The 24,233-nt window shown below is 40.2% G+C and overlaps 1 protein-coding gene across 1 annotated transcript in view; it reads left to right on the top strand.

Annotated features, from left to right (window-relative positions):
* The window catches only part of tsnare1 (T-SNARE Domain Containing 1), a 908,766-nt gene extending 884,802 nt beyond the window's left edge, over positions 1-23,964 (top strand). The window contains exon 12 of the mRNA XM_072569955.1: positions 23,466-23,964. The gene's annotated coding sequence lies outside the window, so the exon portion shown is untranslated. The remainder of the gene's footprint in view (positions 1-23,465) is intronic.
* The last annotated feature ends 269 nt before the right edge of the window (positions 23,965-24,233 follow it).

Here is a 24,233-nt window from a genome sequence, read left to right as displayed (position 1 = left end):
AATATAAAGATTACACATTCTTCAGAGGACGGTAGGCTCACAGCAAGCATTTGCTGGGATAAAGATTCTAAGACAGTTCAGAAACAATCTGGCAAGAAATGACTGTCAGAAGTAACAGCGTTGTGGATGGAGTGAAAGCCTTACTGCTTTGATGTTATGTTCTACTGCTGCGATGAAAAAAAAATCCTTTTGCAAGCCTATTTAAAAATGAAAGGAGCGAGCAAACATGAAAGAGTGTTTGAGCAGTGTGAAAGACTGTCTAAACTCACTGACTGCAGACTTCGAACATATCCATGGATGTATTTAGCAGACATCACCTGACATGTGTTAATAGATCAGAACTGTGTTTTCGGAAGAATTTAAATGGAAAGCCAGCAGAATTTCTCTCAGTTCAATGGTTTGTTAAGAGCTATTGGAAGTTATGCAGTCGGGTGAAAATGTTTCAAAGTGACATAAATGATTGAGCGAGTGAGGGAAAAACTAACTCATACGTTCATATGTTCGCAAAAATTATTTAGGGATATTTTCTGATGGAGGGGTACTGGGAACAGGGAGTTATAAGAGAATACTCACAAATTTTAACAAGACAGAAACATAGAAAATAGGAGCAGGAGTTGGCCATTCGGCCTTTCGAGCCTGCTCCACCATTCGTTATGATCACAACGCTATTACATCTGACGGTCATTTCTTGCCAGATTGTTTCTGAACTGTCTTAGAATCTTTATCCCAGCAAATACATCTCAATAGTCTGTTCCCACTTTTCCACCACATCTTTAATTCCTTTAGCCCCAAGTGGTATATCCAACTCGCTCTTGTAATCATACAATGTTTTGGACTTGACTGCTTGCTAATTCGGCAAATTCCACAGATGCTTCACAGGAATGAGAACTCAAGCTCATAGATATTAAGGCAGCTGAACAAAAGCTTGGCTCACAAATATGACTTGAGGAATGGCTTAGAGAAGGATAAAGATTGAGAAATTTAGGGAAAGAATTATGAAGTTTGTGCTCTTGACAGTTCGCATTGCTCTTTCAATGTTGGAAGACTTAAAACTGGAATTCCTATGAGGGCAAACATGAAGAAAGACAGAAACCTAGGGCATGGGTACCGTGAGAGGGGATTATAGAGAGGAAAAGAGTTTGAAAATAGAGCTGTGAATTTTAAAATGACATCTTGTGATTACTTTCATGATCACCTACAAACCAGATACACTATTGGTCAAAATATACTTTGGTATTCTTATAGATCCATATGCTATGAGGGTAGTCATATTAAAATGCTCAGAAATAGGGCCTGAGATATTTGTGCATTGTGCAAAGCTGAAGTAGAGTATATCGAAGCCATCTTCTGGGATAATAGCTGCCATGATCAGATTACTTCTTGCTATATATTACAGAAACTTGTAAACATGTCTAAGATGGTCCCTATTCATCATGAGAAGAGCCCAGACTACTCCTCCGATTCCCCTGAAAGGGTAAGGTATCTCAAAGGTTTGAGTGGTATGCAGAACTGGATGTTCACACTACTATGAAGTGGCAATCTGAGTGAGGTTCACCATAAACAGGATGCTCACATCACACTAAAAAGATGTCTACCTATGACACAATTGAACTATGTGGCTTATGAATTTCAGTGTTGGTATAATGCAGAGTATAACATCCAGATGTACCAAAGATAAAATTCATAGAGTAATAGAACTGTACAGCACAGAAACAGACCCCTCACTCCAACTTGTACATGCCGACCAGATATCCTCAAATAATCTAGTCCCATTTGTCAGCATTTGGCCAATATCCCTCTGAACCTTTCCTATTCATGTATCCATCCAGATGCCTTTTAAATGTTGTAATTATACCAGCCTCCACCACTTCCTATGACAGCTCATTCAATACATGCACCACCCTCCGTATAAAAAGGTTTCCCCTTAGATCCCTTTTAAATCTTTCCCCTCTCACCTTGAACCTATACCCTCTAGTTTTGGACTCCGCAACCCCAGGGAAAAGATCTTGTCTATTTATCCAATCCATGCCTCTCATGACTTTATAAACCTTTATAAGGTCATCCCTCAGCCTCCAACACTCCAGGGAAAACAGCTCCAGTCTATTCAGACTCTCTCTATGGATTATGAAGAAAACAGCTTATCCTTTCAGCTGTTTACAACAAGCAATCAAGTTCATGCCTGCAAAACTCATAAAGCAATGAGATTAGATGTTATTCTATGATTGGACAACATTTTTTTGTATTATCCTGAGTGAGTAAACAATTAGACTGAAAACCAATGTCGGATTATTAATCAGGATCATGGTGTATTGCACTTGAGTATACTGGAGGTTACATATATTAATATACTCGACCTTGTTCTCTGTGGACAGAAAGAACATTCCATAATGTGACACTTTTAACTAAACAAAGTAGGTCACAGACATTCTCAGGTTCATTTCTCAGGATAATACGTTGACCAATCAGAGTCAAACTGCCTGGTATAAAATTTAAACAAAGCTTGTAAGTTAACTGCCAATCATCATTAACTGGTGCATTCTATGTGGTAATGCCTGTAGCAATCAGAGTCCACATGCCAACTAATCAGGATTCTACTTTCATACATACATTTCCCTTCAGATTAATATTTGTGATGAAATGTCCTGATGACAGCAAGATGAAAAGTTTCAGCAGAATATCTTTTTTCAGCAATATTCAAATTTTGCACTCCCAAATGACTACTTATATGCATTATTGTTTGAAACAATTATTTAATCTCTCTCCTCTTTTTATATGCTGTTTGCCTCCAATGTTTTCTTGGTATGTTTAAGGTTCTGGAATGTTAATTTGCCTGCTATCTCTAGAAACAATGACTGACATACTGAGCTACATTCACTCCTTTAGACTTCATCTTTCATCTACTGTGTTATGGAGTTGACCAACAAAAAAGAAACAGTCTTTCTGAACAAAAGTTTGGAAGGACAAAATCTGTAAGTGTGTTGTGCATTTTCACAGGCTAAGTGGATGTTAACTTCACACAGCCTTTGAAATCCTAGTGAAAAAAAATCCCTATGGTGCGGTTGCAGATAAGAGTCACACTTCTGTCATTGTAATCTTAGTGAAATCATTGCGATGAGGTTATTTCGCCAACTTGAGCAATTAGCCATTTGCTGCTCTATGTGAGACTCAAGCTGTAATATTAACAGAAACAACTCAAATTGTGCAACGCCTTCAATGTCATAAAGCAACCCAAGATAGTCCCAGTCTTGAAAACCAGCTCTGAGATTTGAAATGATTTTGTATCTGTATTGTAAATGTCTCATTACAACTATGCAATAGTTCGATTAAACTGGGAAAGTATGAGCTATTGACCTGGTAAAGGTGAGATCCAGGACACTTATCAATATTGTTGTGGGCATGCCAACTTACTATTTAGAGGATAAGGTGCAGACCTTGAACTCAACAGACCTCCCACGTACTATGGGAGACAATGCACAAACTATGCTATCATTCCCTTTACTCCAAAGCATACTATCATCCTTCAAGAAGAAGAATCTTTCTTGATGAAAATAAAATTGGATTTATCCAAATTTTGTGTTTGACCCCTGCCATTGAACTGCTCCCACCAACCTCAGAGGGAAGCTGAAGGGAGATGACCTTGTTCTACGCCTTGCTTGTCCCTTATAGAATTGTGGAACGGTCAGAGAAAACAGTCTCAATAAAAGCAGAAAGCTGTTGATATACTGCTGACAGAAAATTCTAGCCCACTCTAGTCCATGGGACAGCATGATGGCTTACTGATTAGCACTGCTGCCTCTCAGCCCCAGGGATCCAGGTTTGATTGCAGCCTCGGGTGATTGTCTGCCTGGGTTTCCTTCGGAGGCTCTGGCGTTCTCCCACAATTCAACAATGTGCAGATTAGGTGGATTTGCCACGCTAAATTGTCTCAACGTTTCCAGGAATATGCAGGTTAGCTCGACTAGGCGTGTGGCTATGGGGATAGGGTAGGATGCTGTTTGGAGGGTCGGTACAGACTTGATGGGCCAGAGGGCCTCTATCTGCACTGTAGGGATTCTGTAATTCAGAGATGTATTTCAGAATTCATTTTAAATTGTATTAAACATTAGCTGAATATATAATCACCAAAATTAACAACTCTTTTACAATTTCTAACTTGATTTATTTAACTTGATTTATAATCATGGCTGAGTTGCACCATTTAATGCTTGCATTTGAATCAGTTTCTTCATAATTTTCTCATATGAAAAAAATCTCAAACCTCTGGTGCACCAGAGAAAATGAGTGCAATTTGAAGAGTCTTTCCAATCTAATGTGATTGTGGAAAATAAGTTATAATTGTGCATTATGTAGATGACACAGTTTACTGCCACTGTGCATTGGTTGGAGGATTGGGCTACTTTGTCCTACATATTGCTGAGTTTCTTTAGGGCTGTTGGATCTGTACTCATCCAGGCAAGTAAACAGTATCCATGAAACTCCAATAATTGCCTTGTAGATAGCAGACAGGATTTTGTAATTAAAGGGTTGTTTACTTGCTACAATATTGTGTGCCTCTGATCTGCTCTTGCAACCACAGTGTTTTTATATGCCGGGTTGAGGGTCACTGGTAACCCTCAGAGTATTGATAGTAGGCTATTCAATGATAGTTGTGCCATAAAATGTCAGGGGAGACGGTTAAAATCCTCTTGCTGTAGATGGTGGTTGTCTAGTATTTGTTGGCATAAATATTAACTGCCACATTAGCCCAAGCTTTGATAATGTTTGGGTATAAGTGCACATGTAGAAGGATTGACTCAGCATCTGAGGAGTTACAGGATCTGAAGAAATGTTACATCCGGAACATCGAATTCTCCACCTCCTGATGTTGCCTGGCTTGCTGTGTTCTTCCAGCCTCCTGCCTGTCTACAGATGCATTCTAGCAGGTCTATCCTTTAGATATCAGTCAGGAATACTACCAAGCTGCTGTTGTTGGTGAATATTGAAGGTTATCTGGAGGCCTTCAGAGCAACAACGTTATGTGTCCTGTTTGTCTTCTGGTTATCTTTTGATTCTCAGGTGTTTGAAATAATCACACTTCAGAGCTTTCTTTTTTTATTACAACTGCCATGCTGCGAGGGTAGGAGACTTGGTGCAGCTGTGCATGCGCTCCCACAGGAACATTTACATGTGCAGTTGATTCTCAGCTAATTAGTTTTGAGTTCTGAACATGCAATATATAACACCCTAATACAAATTATATTCTGTATCCTCACCACCCTCAATGCTTCTTCCAATTAGTGTTCAACATGAAGACATAATGATTCATGAACTATAGGAGGGTAAATTGTAGCAGTGACCAGATATCTGCAGAAGGATTTCTTGTTCGTGTTTCTAATGCCATGAGACTTCAGAGAAAACTCCTCGTGTGTTACCCCCCACAGTGGATCTATTTGGATAACATTACCTCAGGATAGTGGTGGAAGTATCTGGGACATTGCCTGTAAAGTATGATTCAGGCAGTTGCTTCGCCATTCCATTCGACAACTCTCTCAAATTTGGCATAAAGCCACTAATGTTGATTGATAATGGGTCGACAGACATAAATTGGCCATTTAATTTCCATTGCCTGGGTTGAAGTGAGGTAATCCATCCAGTTTAGTCACTTTCATGTTTTGTAGCAGTTTTATACAACTGAATGGCTTGCTATTTCAAAGAGCATTTGGGAGTAAGACACATTGCTGTGGCTTCACATGACAGTCAGATAAGGTAAGGATAACAGATTTTCTTCACTGAAGGATATTAACAAGCCAGAAGGGTTTTCCAGCAATTAAAAATGGTCACCATTAGATGAGTTTTGTTTTGTGCTCCATTTTTTTAAGAATTGAATTTAAATTCCCTCTATTACCGTAGTGAGATTTGAACCCATGCCCTCAGAGAATTAACCTTAATCCATTGATTTTACTGCTGTGCCACTGCCTACTCCGATTAGGATGGTTATCAATTAGGGCAGCATGGTGGCTCAGTGGTTAGTATTGCTGCTGCACAGCACTAGGGGTCCAGGTTCAACTCCAATCTTAGGCAACTGTCTGTGTGGAGTTTGCACATTCTCCGTGTGTTTCCTCTGTGTGTTTCCTCTGTGTGCTCTGGTTTCCTCCCACAATCCAAAGATGAGCAGGTTAGGTGAATTGGCTATGCTAAATTTCCCATAGTATTCAGGTATGTATTGGTTATGTGCATTAGTCAGGGGTAAATGAAGAGCAATAGGGTAGGGAAATGGGTCTGGGTGGGTTGCTCTTTGGAGGATTGGTGCGGACTTGTTGGGCTGAAGGGCATGTTTCAACACTGTAAGGATTCAATTTTCAATAATTTGGAATCCCAACAATACATCAGCAGTGTAATCAGAAAGTCACTATCTTCTCCTGTTTGGATTTTTTTAAAATACCCAATGCTTTGACTGATTATTTCAAAATGTCTGTTCTTTCTTTTCATCAGCAAGACACATTCTGGTGAGGTATAGCTCTCCGGTAAATCAAAAAAAAATCGCTGTTTGTCAATGAGGGCCTGATTATATTCCAAGACACACCCACTTACATTGTATTAAAAATTAGAGTGTCAACAAGTTTAACAAGAATAAAGAACCAGTTTAGCCTTTCCAGCCCAGTATTTAAGTGACTTCTCACTCTTTAACATTTGAACCCCTGGCCGTTGGATTTTATTCAATGAAAAATCCGATAAAAGGAACCAGGAGCTTCCAAACAGGTAAGTCGTAGATATGTTTTTTTTAAAATTATAAACAAAAGCTTCACAAAATAAGTACCATATTCTGATTGAAGTAGAATCTGCTAAAGAATTGACCGATTCTGAAGAAAGGTCACTGGACTCAAAACATTAATACTGTTTTCTCTCCACAGACATTGCCAGACCCGCTGAGTTTCTCCAGAAATTTCTGTTTTTGTTTCAGATTTCCAACATCTGAAGGTCTTTGTTTCAGTTTAGAATCAGCTCATGTTCATGTCAGATTTTTTTTAGTTCAGCTCACATTGCAATTTCATGGGGATCAATGGCTAGGTAGCTGTTTATTTTGAATGGGTTCAAGCCTTCATACAAAGAGTGAATAAAGGAATGTCTAATGAATGGATTGCTTTTTATAATAATGGCCCATGTATTCTAATGGCCAGATAGTCACTGGAGCAGTGTAGTTTGGAAGGTGCTTTGGGATCTGCATTATTGCAAAGCAGCTGACTCTGAGTTAATTTCCTGGGAAATAAAAAGTTCCAAAGGGCAAATGCCCTGACCTTCCAAAAACCCCACAGATGTCAGAAAATTCTAAAGATTGTGACTCACTCAAGATTTATCATTCCCCCAGAAAAGTTAACAGACTAAAATCTACTTTAACTCCTGTTAACTAGTAAACTAAATCTCTGCCTGACCTCTTTGTTTATTTTGGGGTAAGTCCTCCGAGGCACATTGCCATAATCATTCCTTCACTGATTAAATAATGCCGCATTTTATTGGCAGGTTGTTAATTGTGCGAGAATACAAAGTTAAAATTAGGGCCTCCAGGAACCATGAGCATTACAGTGTGCACTCAGATTGCCTCGTTGCCAAAGTGTCAATATTCTTGAGAACAAGCAACTTAAAAATGGAACATGAATTTCCCACTTGACAACTGAATTCTGCAGCAAGTTCTGATAGCTGACATTTCACAGCTGCCGAATTCTCATATTGAACTTTTAAATATGTAAGGACATGGGTTCTGATGTGGAAGGAAAGCTTTACATTATGGAGTTGTGAGGGCTGTCAAGGTAGCGAACTGGCAAAATTCTATTCTAAATGCAGCATGAAACCTTGGTTGTCCACCTTACAATTGGATAAGGGTCACATATATCAGAGCCTCTTATTGAGTATCACTATTACCTCCCTAGGAAACTTCCATGGCAACCTGTGGAAGGGAATAACATGATCCTTTATTGTTGTGGATGTGAGGGCTCAGGGGTTTCTCTAATGCAATTGAGTTATCTGTCTGACATTCCTGCCAGATTACCTGTTCATGATCTCACATCTTTGGTGGATTGTGGAAGAAAGCAAATTTAAAATTGTACACTGGAGTCTTTGTGGCCTTGACGATTCGGCAAAGATAATGCAGAAGGAGACAGCGATAGGAGCAGCTTCAGCAAGTACTGATTCCAAAGAGAGAAGTATTAGGACTGGATTCACCAAGGAGATACAGTGATTAATGAGGTCCCACATTTATAGATCTTATTGTGATTCCCCAAAGCAGCCAATATCATTTCCATGGAGACATGGTGCTTGCATGCCAGAGCTACAACAGCAATGAGAACATCAATGGTCTTAGTTCCAATTTACTGATTACCACTGACAAATCTGCATGATGTTCCTATGCCTCTGCATGTTGAGCAAGTTATTTGTGCCAAGCATTTGGGGCACACCTTCAACTGGATCTCTGCAGAGACCTGAAGCATTCTTTCCTCAACGAGCTGCAGTGGCGTGTCAGTGGTGTACCCATCAGATTGTGTCCATTACCCTGATTCAGAAAGAGAGTTCACTGAAGTGAAAGTCTTGAGCTGGTAGAGGGTGCAAGTGAAAGCTTTGCCAGTGCTTCTTGTGGGCTTTTACTGACATCTTCCCCAGAGATGGGGCTGTAACTCAGCATCTCCAACACCGTTCTCTTTGCGGAGGTTCACTGAGTGTCATGAGTGCCTGCATGAAAAGAGAAAAACTTAACTTGGAGAAGATGGATAAAGCTTGTGCAAAAGAATGATGAGTCATGGAGGGGGAAGCCATTCAGCCCGTTGTGGCTGCACAGACTCCTCAAATGAGTCAACTTCCTGCTTGTTTACCCTGGCACATTCAACTGATCATCCAATGCCCATTTGAAATTAATTGAACCTGCCACCACCATAGTTTCTCCCTCATGATTTTGGGAACCTCTTTCTGATCTCCCCTTAGTCTTCTTCTCTCAAAGGACAATAGTCCCAACTTCTTCAAACTATCCTCAAAACTGAAATGTTTCATCCCTGGAACCGTTCTTGTGGTGCAGGCTCAAAGGGCAGAATGGCCTACTCGTGTACCTATTGTCTATTGTCTATTGTCTAAATCACTTCTGAGATCACTCCATGGCTTCTCACATTTTGTCTATGAAGTGATGCCCAGAACTGTATACAAATTGAGTCAGCTAGTTGGACTGTGAGAGCAGTACAGCACAACATTCCTAAAAACAAAGACCCATGGACGCTGAGAATCTGAAGCAAAAACAGAAATTGCTGAGAAACTCAGCAGGTCAGGCAGCATTTGTGGAGAGAAAGGAGAGTTAACGTTTCAAGTTCGGTGACCTTTCTTCAGAACTGATTGCACCTGGGAAAAGATTGGTACATATGCTGAAGATGGGGGACTGGACGCAGGGGAGGAAGAGTGAGCGATAGATGAAATCCAACACATTTCCTTTATTTCTGCCCTTAATGCTGATAAGGTGCCTCTGGTCCTCACCTACCATCCTATCAACATCCAAATCCAAAAGGGTCATTAGCCACCATTTCCGACACCTCCAACAGGAAGCTAGTATCAGACACATAGTCCCCTCTCCTCCCTGTCAGAGTTTTACAGTGATCACTCCCCCGGGACACTCTGATCCAGTCCCTCTATGCTCCAAATATCACCCCACACCGCCATGACACCTTCCCATGCAATTGCGGAAGTCATAAAACCTACCCATTTATTTGCACCCTCCTCACCATTCAAGGCCTCTGGCACATATGCCAGGTGAAGCAGCGATTTACCTGCACTTGACTCAATCTAATCTACTACATTCATTGCTCACAATATGTCCTCCTCTCCAGTGGGGAGATGAAATTCAGATTGGGTGACCACTGTGGAGAAAACCTGAGTTTCTGGTAGCCTGCCATTTCAATACACCACCATGTTCCCTGGCCAACATCTGTCTTGTGTTTGCTGCAGTGCTCCAGTGAAGTGGAAAGAGCAGCATCTCACTTTCCACTTGAGACTTCAGAACACAATATTGAGTTCAATCATTTTAGGGCGTGAGCACCTTCTCCTATGTCCTTACCCTAACCCCCCGACACACCAGGCCTTATCATCACATGAGTTGCTATCATATACACCCCATTGTTAGATACTAACGGTGCCCATTAGCAGCTATTGATAATGTCAGACTGTACGCATTACTTTGTCCAATTTCTGTTCTCTCTCTCTCTGGGCTCCATCTCCATTTCTTTACTGTCCCCACTGCACCAGTCGATCTTCAGCTTACACACCAATCTTTCCCTAGCTGTAATTAGTTCTGAAGAAGGGTCACTGGACTCAAAATATTGACTCTGCCTTCTCTCTATGTCAGACCTGCTGAGTTTCTCCAGCAATTTGTTTTTGCATTGATTAGTATTGGTGTCGCCTCATTCACATATGAATGAGCTAGATGTTTTCTGGCTAACTCCACTATTTCTTATCATATGGAGTTAGAAGACTGATGCCTACTTTCATTAGTTGTGGGCCAGTTTTACTTAAAATGGGACAAAGGGAGAGTTTGAGTATGATTGAAAAGCAGTTGTTATGATGAATGAGGAAGAGCAGTGATGAGGTGCCCCCGTGAGTGAGCAGGAAGGGTTAATGCTTTGGAAGGATGTAGTAGGTGAGAACTGAGTGGACATGATACATGTGATTTTGAGTGTTGCAGTCCATCAGCCTTGGTGAGATGTATGTGCACTGGCAGAGTTAGACTAAGAACTTGCCCTTGGAGTGTGGGGTCAAAGACAAGGTGGCACATACCCCTGTGAAGTACAGAAAATTATTGACCTTCTAGTAGCACCCTCAGGTGTTCTTCATGTGGGAGACAACACCCTCACATATCACAACTTCTGCCCAAGTTAGTTGTTCCCAGTGGTGTGGCCTCAACTAGCAGTCCAGAGGAAAGAGGTCAGCTCTCCTCTGCATCACACCATCCACCAACACCTCCAGATCACTGTCTTGATCATCAGGTTCAAACACAACAAGGTCTGGGATCATTCCTGGCTTTTAGCATCATCAGTGGTGTGAAATGTTCATCTTAGACCTTGTACAAAGAGAAAATTCAAAAATCTGGCTAATGGCAAGCACTTAGAACATAGAACATAGAACATAGAAGAATACAGCGCAGTACAGGCCCTTCAGCCCTCGATGTTGCGCCGATCAAAGCCCACCTAACCTACACTAACCCACTATCCTCCATATACCTATCCAATGCCCGCTTAAATACCCATAAAGAGGGAGAGTCCACTACTGCTACTGGCAGGGCATTCCATGAACTTACGACTCGCTGAGTGAAGAACCTACCCCTAACATCAGTCCTATATCTACCCCCCCTTAATTTAAAGCTATGCCCCCTTGCTCACCAATAGATTCTCACTTCTGTCTTGCTCACCAATAGATTCCTTAAGAAGCGACCAACATTCTGCTTGCATAATTAATGAGGTTAAAAGTGGAAGATGGCATGTAAAACTTTGCTCTGAGGTATGGCAGAGTGGTGACACTAAGATTCTGACTGCATGCAGGAAACTACCACACAAAGTCTTTCTTTATGAAGAGAATTATCTTTGCTGACATGTGCACTAGGTAGCTTTGGTAATTTGTAACTGCAAATGACAGTGCCTGCAGGGTGGTTACAGAAATGCATTTGCACATTATAAAATTGTGACTTGCCGTAGGCTTGGAACCCCTGCTGTAATTTGATGTTTTAGAACATAGAGCATGAAACAAATATAAAAATATTTCATTCATCCTTTAACAGCTGTTCATGAAGATAATCCTAATTTGATCAAATGCAGTTGATGAGAAATGGGCCAGGTATTGGTAGAACCAGTAACAATCCCATGTTTAGAATGGAGAAGTGAAAAAGATGTGGTGAAAACAGATTTGCATTAGAGAGGTAATATTTCAGTTATACAGGGACTTGGTGAGACAATAGTTGAGCCACCTTTCCTCTTTTATTTTTGCTCCAGACAGAATTGTTGTAGTTTGTGTCGGTGTTCTTTCAATCAAAAGCATTGCCTATCCATTACCAGCCCTTTTGTATGGTTCCCCAGTATATCCTAGCCAATTTGTGCCTCATATCTTCATAGTTCTCTTTATTTAGATTCAGGACCTCAGATCTGGATCTGACTAATAACTCTTCACCTTAATGAAGAATTCTATCATATTATGGTTGCTCTTCCCCAAAAGATTTTGCACAACAAGGTTGTTCATTAATTATTTCTCATTGCACATTGCTTCATCTAGAATAGTCCTCTGCTCTCTGGTTGGTACTTTTGTGTATTGTTCTAAAAAGGTCACACACAATCAAGGAAATCTGACTCCAGAATACCACTGCTAGTTTGGTTTGCCCAATCTATAGGTAAATTAAAGTCATCCCTGATTCTAATTGTAGCCTTCTTTCATGCATCCCTGAGGCTATCAGCGGACAAAACGTCAAGGCACCAGGAGTGTTCCTCTGGGAAAATATCATATTGTATAGACTGCAGGTCGACTTGTGACCTTCTGATCCTTGTGTTCAGTTCCATATTGAAGCATCTCAAATCAAACTAAAATTTTATTTCATCTTGTTCTACTATATTGTTGACATCACTCATTAATGAGTATGATTGCCCACCCAGGAAATTCTGTGCCCCTGTGTCCTTGTGTGACTCATAAACCTGATCCTAAACTGCATCATTGACCACACATTTTGCTTCTGTTTCCAAGGACCTTAGCCTTGAGATAATTGGCATTCCTTCTTCCTGTGTCTTTTCCATACTTCCTCTTGCTGACGGGTGATCCTGACAAGTTATGTTCCCCACATCTATGTTGCGTTTCTTAAGGGAAATCTTCAAGGAGTCCTTAAAATACTTCCTTTATCCTCCTCTTATTCTAGTGCCTTCCTTGAGCTGGGTGAGGATGATGTGCTTTGGCAGTCAGAACTCAGGTATTTGAAGCACATGGCTGGTCCAACAGACTTAGTTTCAGATGATTATGGCCTCAATACTGGTGCTAATAGCTGCTTCAGGGACACCTCCCAGCTCATGCGGAGAATCCATCTCAAACAAAATTGATGGTGCTTCTCAAATGTCTTGAGGTGGCATCTACACATGCTCCATGTTTTTCAGGCATATAGAAGAAATGAAAGAATGACGACCTTATACAAAAGGATTTTTGTATCAAAATAATGTCACAGCCATCAGACTCTCATCCTTAGAATTGCAAGGCTGCGCTGACAGATTGGATGTGATGTTGAATCTCCGCATCGATTCAGCCTTCGATGAGAAGTAGCTTCCCAGGAAGGGGAAATATTCCAAGTTTAGAAGGATTTCTCCATCAATCCTAAAGGAGGGATGGACTGGAACTTGACCTGGGACAGGTTGGTAAAGGATTTGTGTCTTCTTGAGATTGAGGCTGGGACAAATTCTTCAGAAAGCTTCTGCAAAGATATCAAAGCAAAGCTTGAAAATTCTATTTTGTGAAAGTGGAGATAATTTTGTCACCCATATAGTTCCACAAGCAAGTGCATTTCAAACTGGATAATATTCCCCCAGGCATAAAAATGTATTCAGATTTTAATTCAAGCAATGAAAATATTTGCTTACGGCAGTGAGTTGTTAGAAGATATCACAGAATAATAAAATTGAGTTTTGTTTTAGATTAGATTACTTACAGTGTGGAAACAGGCCCTTCGGCCCAACAAGTCCACACCGAAGCGTACCACCCATATCCCTACATCTACCCCTTACCTAACACTACGGGCAATTTAGCATGGCCAATTCACCTGGCCTGCACATCTTTGGACTGTGGGAGGAAACCGGAACACACCCACGCAGACACGGGGAGAACGTGCAAACTCCACACAGTCAGTCGCCTGAGGCGGGAATTGAACCCGGGTCTCTGACACTGTGAGGCAGCAGTGCTAACCACTGTGCCACCGTGCCACCCATAAACTTCATGTTGGAGCAGATACAGAATAGAATGCAGCACAGTCACTAATTCTGACAGCAGCCTTGCAGTTATCTAGCATGGGTTACAATGCATTCTGCTTTTCATCACTTTTCATTCTGCAAGTTTCATCTGAACTTGCTACATGCAGAAATTTCCATCAATTAACATGCAAAATTCAGAAAAAAGTAAATGATTATTTATGAATTGTACATAGGAAGGATTAGTTGAAGTTGTTGAGCATGTCCTCTATGTAAATTGGCTTTATCACTAAGTCCTGTGGAAAAATGATAGAGCGGGACTAAAAAGTTAATCAGGGGCAACTGCAGAAAACAGCGAATCTGACCTGCCATCTTTTAAGCATCTTTTCCTGCTTTAATCCCTATTTTAAAGTGCCTGGGTGGGTAGGCTTTTTCGCACTGGGACCACTTGCAATTGAGTTGCCTGGGGCTGCAGCCAGCAGATAAGTGAAGCATTATTCCTCTCTGCGCTTTGCATGAATGGCTTGCCTCTTTAAACATTAACTGACATGAAACTTTGATTACCCTGCCTTTCGACTTTTTTTTTGCAAAACAAACATTCCCAGTAATAGCAATAAGCAGTGCATAATGGTCAGTGTGAGGAATTAAGAAAGCTAACACATTTCGCAATATGTCTCTCGGCAAACAGGCCGCACCAGAAACAAATGGTTGCGGGCAGAGTAAACTGGTAAACTGCAAACTCATCAGTACAAGTGAGGATAAAGATCTAATAGCAAGAGTTTATTGCTATTAATAAAATCAGAATCAAGGTAATACTTATTTTTTTATTATAACACTTCCTATTCCACTGACCAAGAGATTTAGAAGTGAAGTGAAAGTCACCATAGTTCCCAAGGATCATAGATTGCTCTCTCATGAGAGAGATAACTCATGGTGGGTTTAATATGGGAGTCACCGCACCTCAGATGAGGGGATGGTTGAGAAGGCAGGACCTTGATAGTGACCTCAGCTAATGTTGATGTCACTCAACATGATAAAAACCCGGTCATCCAGTGAACTGAACCAACCAACTCTCAAGTTCTTTTCCCATTCTCCTCATCCACTAACATTTATAGGATATTGTTAGCTTTAACTTTCTCTTGACCTTTTCCTCCTATCAGAGCATGTTTTTAACTTCTGCAGAGGCAGGTGTTCATTGTGGTTGGGGTCGAGAGTGTAATGCTGGGAAAGCACAGCAGGTCAGGCAGCATCTGAGGAGCAGGAGAATCGACATTTTGGGCAAAAGTCCTTCATCAGGAATTCATCAGGAAGAGCTTATTTCCGAACCATTGATTCTCCTGCTCCCTGGATGCTGCCTGACCTGGTGTGCTTTCCCAGCAACACACTCTCAACTCTGATCTCCAGCATCTGCAGTCCTCACTTTCTCGTGGATCATTGTGGTAGGGTAGACTGGAGTTGCATATCAGGTCTTTGCGGAAATTGTGACTTAGCTAACTACAAGGGAGTTGCCCAGAAAGTAAAAATTCCAATTAGCAATTTCTGTTATCTGGAATGCTCTGAAAAAAAAAACAATCTCTTAAATCTAGGGAATTTGGAGTATTCTGATTCACTTCAGCTTAATAGTTACCCAGAAAAAGTTACAGAATTTCAAATCTAGTCTAGTTCTTCGGTAACTATTAAACTGAACTCCCAATTCACCACAACCATCTCCTCAAGCTATTCCCCAGCCTCACTATCCCACCCACCACCCTCTAACCCAAACCCTTCTCCCACAACTGACTTTTCGAGACATATGATCCATCTCCCATCTCTCACCTGTTTCTCCTCTGATCTGAAACCTCTACATGCAGACCCAACCACACCTCTTTTCCCATCCCCCACACCCTGACATGGCCAGATACAGTCCTGTCCCGAGTTTAATTGACCAATGAAATTTTCACTTTTATAGACTGTAGTATAAACACTCTGAATATAATTGTAGATTTATAGAATAGTGAAGCACACTGGGAAACTTATCAACTAATCAACTAATTGAGTTTGGTTCTTCTGAAGTGCAGTCTAGTACTGCTCATCCAAAGCTATGACATTCGGTGAATAAGAATCAATTAAATTGAATTTGATATAATATATCTTTACCTTTTCTTTCACCTGCATTCTTTATTTTATGCAAACATCTTTATTTTATATAAAAGTCTTCAGAAAGTTTTAGGTAAAAGTCAACCATCAAAAATTAAACAAAGTTATAGTTGCATAAATTATTCTAAACTTTTGTTTGCAAATTGGTGCTGAATGAAGCAATTGTTTGAACCAAAGTATTTTCAGGAAGTTTTGAATTATGAGGCAGAAAATTGTCCTTGCCCATGATGCCTTGTTGGTGAGGGTGGGGTGGGAATGTTGTAAGATTCACTCAGGCCTTTGAAAAGACGTCTTAATAGACTTTTTGAAAAATTCAATTTACCACTTCTGGGCATGGAACATAGTTGCTGCCAACAAACAGGAAAATGGCATGGACCTGGGTGGTCCAGGAAACAAAGTAGCTCACAAAGCTTTGAAGAAGGATGTTCCACCCTAAAATTTCTCTCCAACTCAAATTTCTTCTTGCCTTAAAATTCACCTTGTGATCAACAGTAACAGAGTGAGTGAATCCCTGATTAAGTTCAGGAAAGTGAGATTTCAGGATTAACCATGTCTGATTATGTCAGGTCTTTTCTCTCTGTGGCTGATCAGTGATCTAATGGATTCTCCAGCCAGAACATATGTAGTATCTGAATTAAACATGCACCTTTGATGTTTCTTTACATTAAAAAGGACATTGGGGGCTAGACTGACATTGATGGTGCCATGATTAAGTAATTGTGTGGAGTTAATGTTGTGAGCTGTGCCCAGACAGAATGATTTCTCAGTGAACCCTCCTCACCTTGTTTTGGCATCAGGTCTCGTTTGAACAGAAACAGAGAGCCATGTACCCTTAAACAAGAGTCCCAATATGACTTACCAGCTGCGACCTGATGAATTTCTGACGGCTGTCTTGCCAATCTGGCCCATGGTCAAGAACTATATCAGGAAGAGTCAAATTCCAAAGGAGGTAGGAAGAAGACTCCAGCTCCAACTAAAAATGGACCTCATTTTTACCACTCAAAACCCATCCACACATCATTTAATCAGAATCAATAGCTTTTAAAACCCTTTGCGTGACCTTTGGCTAAAAGCTCTGCAGTGAACCTTTAAAGACTGATACTTAAGATGCACATGACCAGGCACTGGTGTGGAACTCTTCCTAATGGCATTGTGGGTATAGCTACACCGAAAAGACTACAGCAATTCAAGAAGGTAGCTCACTAACCCTGCCTCAAGGGTGACTAGGGATGAGCAATAAATGGCTGACTCAGCCAGTGATGCCTAAATCCCGAAAGACATTTGGATCGGTGCATGAATAAGAAAGGTTTAGAGAGACATGGGCCAAACACAAGCAAGTAGGATTTGGAAATAGATGGATTGGAGCAAATGATTTGTTTCCATGCTACATGACACTATGACTCCAAGCATGCAATATTTTGAATTGTTGGATCAATGCCCATCACAGGTCCCCTATGAACCTAGAAGAGCATTTGAATATTGATACAGCATCTGGTAGAATTAGCCACCAACGGGACATCTGAGGTGCAAAGTAGATTGCCATGAGTTGAGTTTCTCCACTGTGATCTTTAAGATGCCACAGGAGAAGAAGATAGCTTTCAGAGTTTGTGTTCAACTTCTCCCTCTGCCGAAGGCTCCACTGTTACTGGTCACGACCATCACAATTTACAGCAACAGACTTCCTGAAATGCTTTGTCCACCCACACAAATCGCCAACCTGCTTTTCACACTGTATTCCTGGATAGGCCAATCCCAAAAAATATTGAATTGTCAATCTGGACCTGCATCTTTGAGTTTTTCTGATTGACATTGTTGGTAATGGGTTCACTTTCCTTGGGATTTTGTCCAATCTATGGCTTTTCTGAGTTTTTTACCTCAATTTTGGTCAATAAGTGGGAAAGGTGTGTTCTTTGACTGCAATGTAACTATTGTGCATTAAAACAGTATTACAGATCATTAGTAAGTTTTTTTTCAGCTGTAAAGCACATACAGTCTTAGTCAGAGTCTAGTGGTCATGTGAAACATTAAATGCAATTTTTTTGTTCTAAACGCTGATTAGGTCAGTGAGCTGTACCACTGTTTCACTTGAAGTAGTTTTGCAATATAAATGGTTTGTTGAGACTGCAATTTTTTCAATTTTTCCGACTTACCGACTGATGTTAATTCAAGACCATCATCACAGTCAGACTAAGTAATGTTTCTGTTAACTATCACTTTTCACCACAGGAAATATCAAAAGGTCATTCAAGGTAATCAAAATTCTCACGAAAGATTTGATATTTGAATGGCGCACTGATGGTCAGACTCCTTCCTTCACATCCCCGTATATAAATAATTGCTTTTCTTTAGTATATTAGCTCCTTACCATTTTATTATAACATGACATTTCCGGAGATAAAAATTCAAACTTGAATCCTTAGTTTAAGGAGGTGCAACTCTATTTGAATTATTCTTGTGAATAGTTTGAATATTTCATGACATTACGTGCAAGTAGAATGAAGAATTTAACCTTAAAACTGTCAGTATGCATCAAACCTTCAGAGATTGTTTGCTATGGCTTTGCTCAGAATTGGATTAGATTGATAATGATTTGGATGCAGTTTAGACAAAGATATTCTAGTATTTGAGATCCAATCAAATGGACTATAAAAAAGGAAATGAAATATGAAGTGGCTGAAGTTTTTAGACAGAATTTCAAAAGAAGCTGTACAAAACAATGACGAAAGGCCAAGATTACTATCTACAGTAATATTATTACGCAGAAGGCTCCTCAGATAGCATCTTCCAAACCCATGATCGTGACCATCTAGAAAGGCAAGGACAGCAAATAAATGGGAACACCACCATTTCCAAACCACTCACCATACTGACTTGAAAATATTTTGCTTTCACCTCACTATTGCAGGGCCAAAATTCTGGAACTCCCTCCCTTACAGCAATGTGGGTGCACGCTGTAAAGTGCATTGTTCAAGAGAGCACCTCACTATTACATGTTATAGTATATGTGATATTGGTGCAGTGTCCCTTTAAGGCGTGAGTCATGTGTTACTGATGAGCGGTCAGCTGGTGCTCATAGGCTAATTCAGACTTATTATGACCTATTACAGTGTATACAGTTTAAGAATTAAAAGCTGCCATTGATTTATGTAACCAATGAGTTCATATGTTCTTAGTTCGGACTGGAGTCTGTAACCGCCCAGTAAAGGACACAGGAGAAAGTGAGGACTGCAGATGCTGGAGCTCAGAGTCGAGAGTGTGGTGCTGGAAAAGCATAGCAAGTTAGGCAGCATCCGAGGAGCAGGAGAATCAATGTTTCAGGCATAAGCCCTTCATCAGGAATCCCTTCATCAGTAAAAAGCACACACAATCATCTTCTCCAGAGCATTTAGGGATAGGCAATAAATATGATCTATATTTCCTTGTTTGTTATTATCTGCCTGTGCTGCTCACAAAACACAACTTTTCACTGTACTTAGGTACATGTGACAACGATAAATCAAATCAAATCAATCTTGGCCTAATCAGTGATGCCCACACTGCATGAGTGATTAATTTAATGGATGATGCTAGGGTGTCTCAAATTTTTTAAAAGCATGAGATCACTCGCCAAGTCTATAAGAAGCAGGCAAACCATGGTGCGGTGATATTTCACTGACCAGCAAAACTGGAGAGTGCTATCGAGAATATGACCACTTCAGGACTCAGTGTCAAGAAACCACCAATGATAAAAAGCCAATATATTCCTAATAAATGTTCTGACTTGTAGAAACTATAGTTAACGGAGCTCATTGTTCTAAGTGTCTGATTTCAATCTGGTAGGAAATCATCTTGAGACAAAAAAATCTGCAGATACTGGAATCCAAAGTAAACAAGCAGGAGGCTGGAAGAGACAGCAAGCCAGGCAACATCAGGAGATGGAGAAGTCCAATGTTTTGGGTATAACCCTTCTTCATTTCTGCTTGTGTACCGAGGAATCTACCTGAGCAAGCCACTGCAGAGGCCTCAACAATAGCAGAAGAGAAGTCACAAACGCTGTCTCTTAAGATGGCTCCCTGGCTGGCGTGGACAGGCAATCTGCTGAAAAAATCTCACAGACTATGCTAGACACAGAGTTTACACTGAGTCATCACCATAATATGATACAGCAGCAGATACTACAGGACTAACTAAACATCCAAAACTTGGAGGTGCTGCACCATCTTGAAAGATATGTGCAAACACTCAGCTACTTCAGATCTTCCTATTGTCATTGAAACACAAAAGTAGAAGCCATGAACTTAAATAAAGTGCAAGCACCAAAGTTAAACAGTGAATGCGGATGCACCTCAAACTTAGGACGATAAAGGCAGGAGTTTATTAAACTACAGGCTGAGAATTTACTTGGAGTTAGTAACAGAGTAAAAGATTGGAATGTATCATCATTAACATTTTTAATATTATAACAGTCTAGAACTCCTACAGCCTCAATTTCAATGTGAGCTATCTATGCTAATTTACTGAAATCTCTATCTGCTTCTTGAGCCTCAGTTAACTAGGATATGCTAAATGCTTCCTCTGATCTCACTTCATTCAGCTGGTATGTGATGCCGAGTGATGGATTCAATTCCCGCACCAGCTGAAGTTACCATGAAGCACTTCCCTTCTCAACTTCTCTCTCCTGAGATGAGGTAATCCTCAAGTTAGAACAACATCAATTAACTCTCTCTGTCTCTCCAATAGGGCTATAGTGACTTTATCTAATCTTAAATACAGTTTCAGGTATTCTAACACCTGCTTGATGTGTGACTGTGGCACAGTGGCTCAGTGGTTAGCACTGCTGCCTCACAGTGCCAGGGACCAGGTTTGATTCCAAGCTCGGGTGACCGTCTGTGTGAAGTTTGTATGTTCTCCCTGTGTCTGCGTGGGTTTCCTCCAGGTGCTCCGGTTTCCTCCTACAGTCCAAAGATGTGCAGGTTAGGTGAATTGGCTACGCTAAATTGCCCTTAGTGTGCAGGTTAGATGCATTAGTCAGTGAAAGTGTAGAGGGAAAGGGTAGGGGAATGGTTCAGGATGGGATGGAAGGTTGGTGTGGATTTGTTAAGCCAAATGGTCTGCTTCCACACTGTAGGGATTCTGCTGTAGTTTCTGGTAATGGACCTGTGTTTGCCAATGTCCTGATCACTACATATGGTGGAAAAGAAAATACGCAGAATCTATTTCTACAACTGTTCCATCGCCTTAACCTCAATTGGACTTTCTATAATTATAAGCAAAGTGATTCTTGCACCCCTGACAAATCATTCCTTAGAAGTAAATCAACTCCATCTTCAGGTAATTTCTTAACTAACATTACTGCCACTAGTCCAGACAACTGGCACTCCAACTGTACAATGGAACTAGGATGTACTTACAAAATAAAAAGACACAGTCTTTACATATCTATCAAATGATGTATGTATTGACATACATTGCTCACAAATTTGTTTGTTTTCAGGTTATAATCATTAGCATGACCTTAAGATGGAGCCTGTCTCAAGTTTCCACTTGAGGTGAATGTTTGCTTCTGTGTCTTACCCCTGTGATGCATAAGACGTGAAGGCTTTAGTTGTTACATCATCGTATTGGAAATGAGTATTCCATCACTTCAGCACATGCCCATTGCTGAATATGTTAAAGAAAAGCAAAGACTATTATTGAACTTTTCCAAAATAAGGAAGCTTCTGCTCAGTTGCTGTCAGCTTCAGTCTGGAAAATATGTAATTCATTTTTCTCCAGTCCCCCAAATCTTTTTGGAGGGAGAAACCAGTAAAAAATAAGTAAAACCTGCAAATGAATGTCCAGTCGGTTCTGATATTACGCGATAGTTCTGTTCTCGTGCGATCTCACGTAATAAGAAAATCATGCAATAACTGCGCCATTTAAACTAATGGGGTCAGAATTGTATTATAGACAATATACGTAAGGAAATTTTGCTTTCTACAAATAATGGACTAAATTCTTCAATCATGTTAAATCCAATTCCCGTTGAAGAAATATGCTTTACAGCAGAATCAACTGTACTGGTTGTACTAGCATGCGAGTTTCAAGTAATGAAGACCTTTTCATTCATAAACACTTCAGGACTTGTAGCATCAATGTATAATGTAATGCTCCAACTGAAGCCAAGGGTATCAACTGCAAAGTGGTTTGCAAACTGAAAAAATTAAATCATATTGACATTACTAACCTCTTTGATAACAACCAGGTAATCTGTTTTCAGGTTTCCTTTCTCCTCCAACTCCTGAAACTCCATCTCATGAAATTATCTTCAGAGCACTTCATAAATTCAAATAAAATAATTATAAATTCTGATAACCAGATAGGATTGAGATTCTAACCTGTGCGTTTGTGAACTACCAAGTATATCCAGCTTTTTTTGTAGAATCATAGTGTTGTACAGCACGGAAACAATTGCACATCTCGTCCATGCTGACCAGATATCCTAAATTAATCGAGTCTCAATTGCCACATATCCCTCTAAGCCCTTCCTATTTCTATACCAATCCAGATGTTTTTTAAAGATTGTAATTTTACCAGCCTCCATCACTTCCTCTGGCAGCATAATCCATACACGCATCACCCTCTGCATGAAATAGTTGCCCCTGCGGTCCCTTTTAAATCTTTCCCCTCTCACCTTCAACCTTTGCTCTCTAGTTTTGAACTATCCTACCCTGGAAAAAAAAACGTGGCTATGCACGCTATCCATGCTCATCATGTTTTTATAAATCTCTGTGGTCACCCTTCAACATGTGATGCTCTAGGGAAGATAGCCCCAGCCTATTCAGCCTCTCCCTCTAGTTCAAGTCTTCCAACCCTGGCAACATCCTTGAAAATCTTTTCTGCATCCTTTCAAGTTTAACAACATCTTTCTTATTGCAGGAATACCAGAATTGAACACATTAAAACAAATGCGGCCTAACTAATGTTATGTACAGCTACAACATAACATCCCGAATTCTAAATTCAATGCACTGGTCAATGAAGCCAAGTTTACCAAACACCCTGTCTACCTGTGGCTCCAGCTTCAAGAAACTACGTTTCTGTTTATATAATGGTTTTTTAAGTCCTTTTTTTGTGTGTTGTTTCCAAAGAGTTTTTTGCATGACTTTACACGGTTGGTGTAATTTAAGAGCAGGATGTCTAGTTTTCTCTCTGTTAACTTTAACATCATGAAAAGGGAATCTATAATTTCCTGCTTATCAATTTCAGAGGTGGTAGTCCAAAATGAGACAGAAATTCATAAAACTAACCTGCTCAAGTATGTATTACTATATGTGTGAACTTTTAGTCTAATTGATACTTTTCCTATTATCCATTTATTTTGTTCATTTAAAAAAACAAAGTATTTGTCAGTGAAGTGCTTTGTGTTTTTTTATATTGCAGATGGACCAGGTTTATTCATCATCATAACAAGACAATTGGAAGTAAAGCGGCCCAATGGACATGAATCATTGTCAGCTAAATCCAATACAGACTGTTTTAATGCACTTCAGAGGCATGTGAGATATAACAAAGTGGAAACAAGTTATGACATTAAATTACTATTAAGAGAGACTATCTTCAAGCACCAAATCTGTATTTTAGCATGTTAGTAATTCCTTTCTAATACAGTTGAATTCTCTGACATTTCTACACAATTTCTCATGAAATAGCACACAGTGTCAATGTTTGTATATGATGAAATATTCTAAGAGCAGAGGAATCTCTGGAGAAGTAACCTTGAAAGTGTTTGCCAGTTTCTGTTTAACGTCATACAGGATTGCCATCGCTCTAATTCTGAATCAGACAATCCGGTTTTTATCAGACTTATTAATTTCATAGTGCATCCAGAATAATGTCAGATCACCTCCTTTAATTGTTTAATGTCCTGACTTCTTCTCTGTACTGTCCTCATTTAGTGCCTTATCTGGAACAGTCTGATCATGAGACATGCACTTGTCAGGCATTGGAATTTTGTGTTAGGTGTCTTCACGTGTATTGTGAACTGGACAAGTGAACACAAACATTCCTCCAAAAATATAGGTTTGTCAAAGTGCAGTGGTGTCAGCTCGGACTTGGTTGGTAGCATCCTCCTTTGGAGTCAGATTTTCTTAAGTTCAAGTCTCACGACAGAAGTCGGAGTGAAATAATCCAGGCTCACACTCAACTGCA

This window comes from Chiloscyllium punctatum, chromosome 5, assembly GCF_047496795.1.
Source record: "Chiloscyllium punctatum isolate Juve2018m chromosome 5, sChiPun1.3, whole genome shotgun sequence".
In the NCBI taxonomy this organism is placed as follows: domain Eukaryota; kingdom Metazoa; phylum Chordata; class Chondrichthyes; order Orectolobiformes; family Hemiscylliidae; genus Chiloscyllium; species Chiloscyllium punctatum.
Note: the sequence above shows the minus strand (reverse complement) of the source record. Positions and strands in the feature narration are given on the sequence as shown.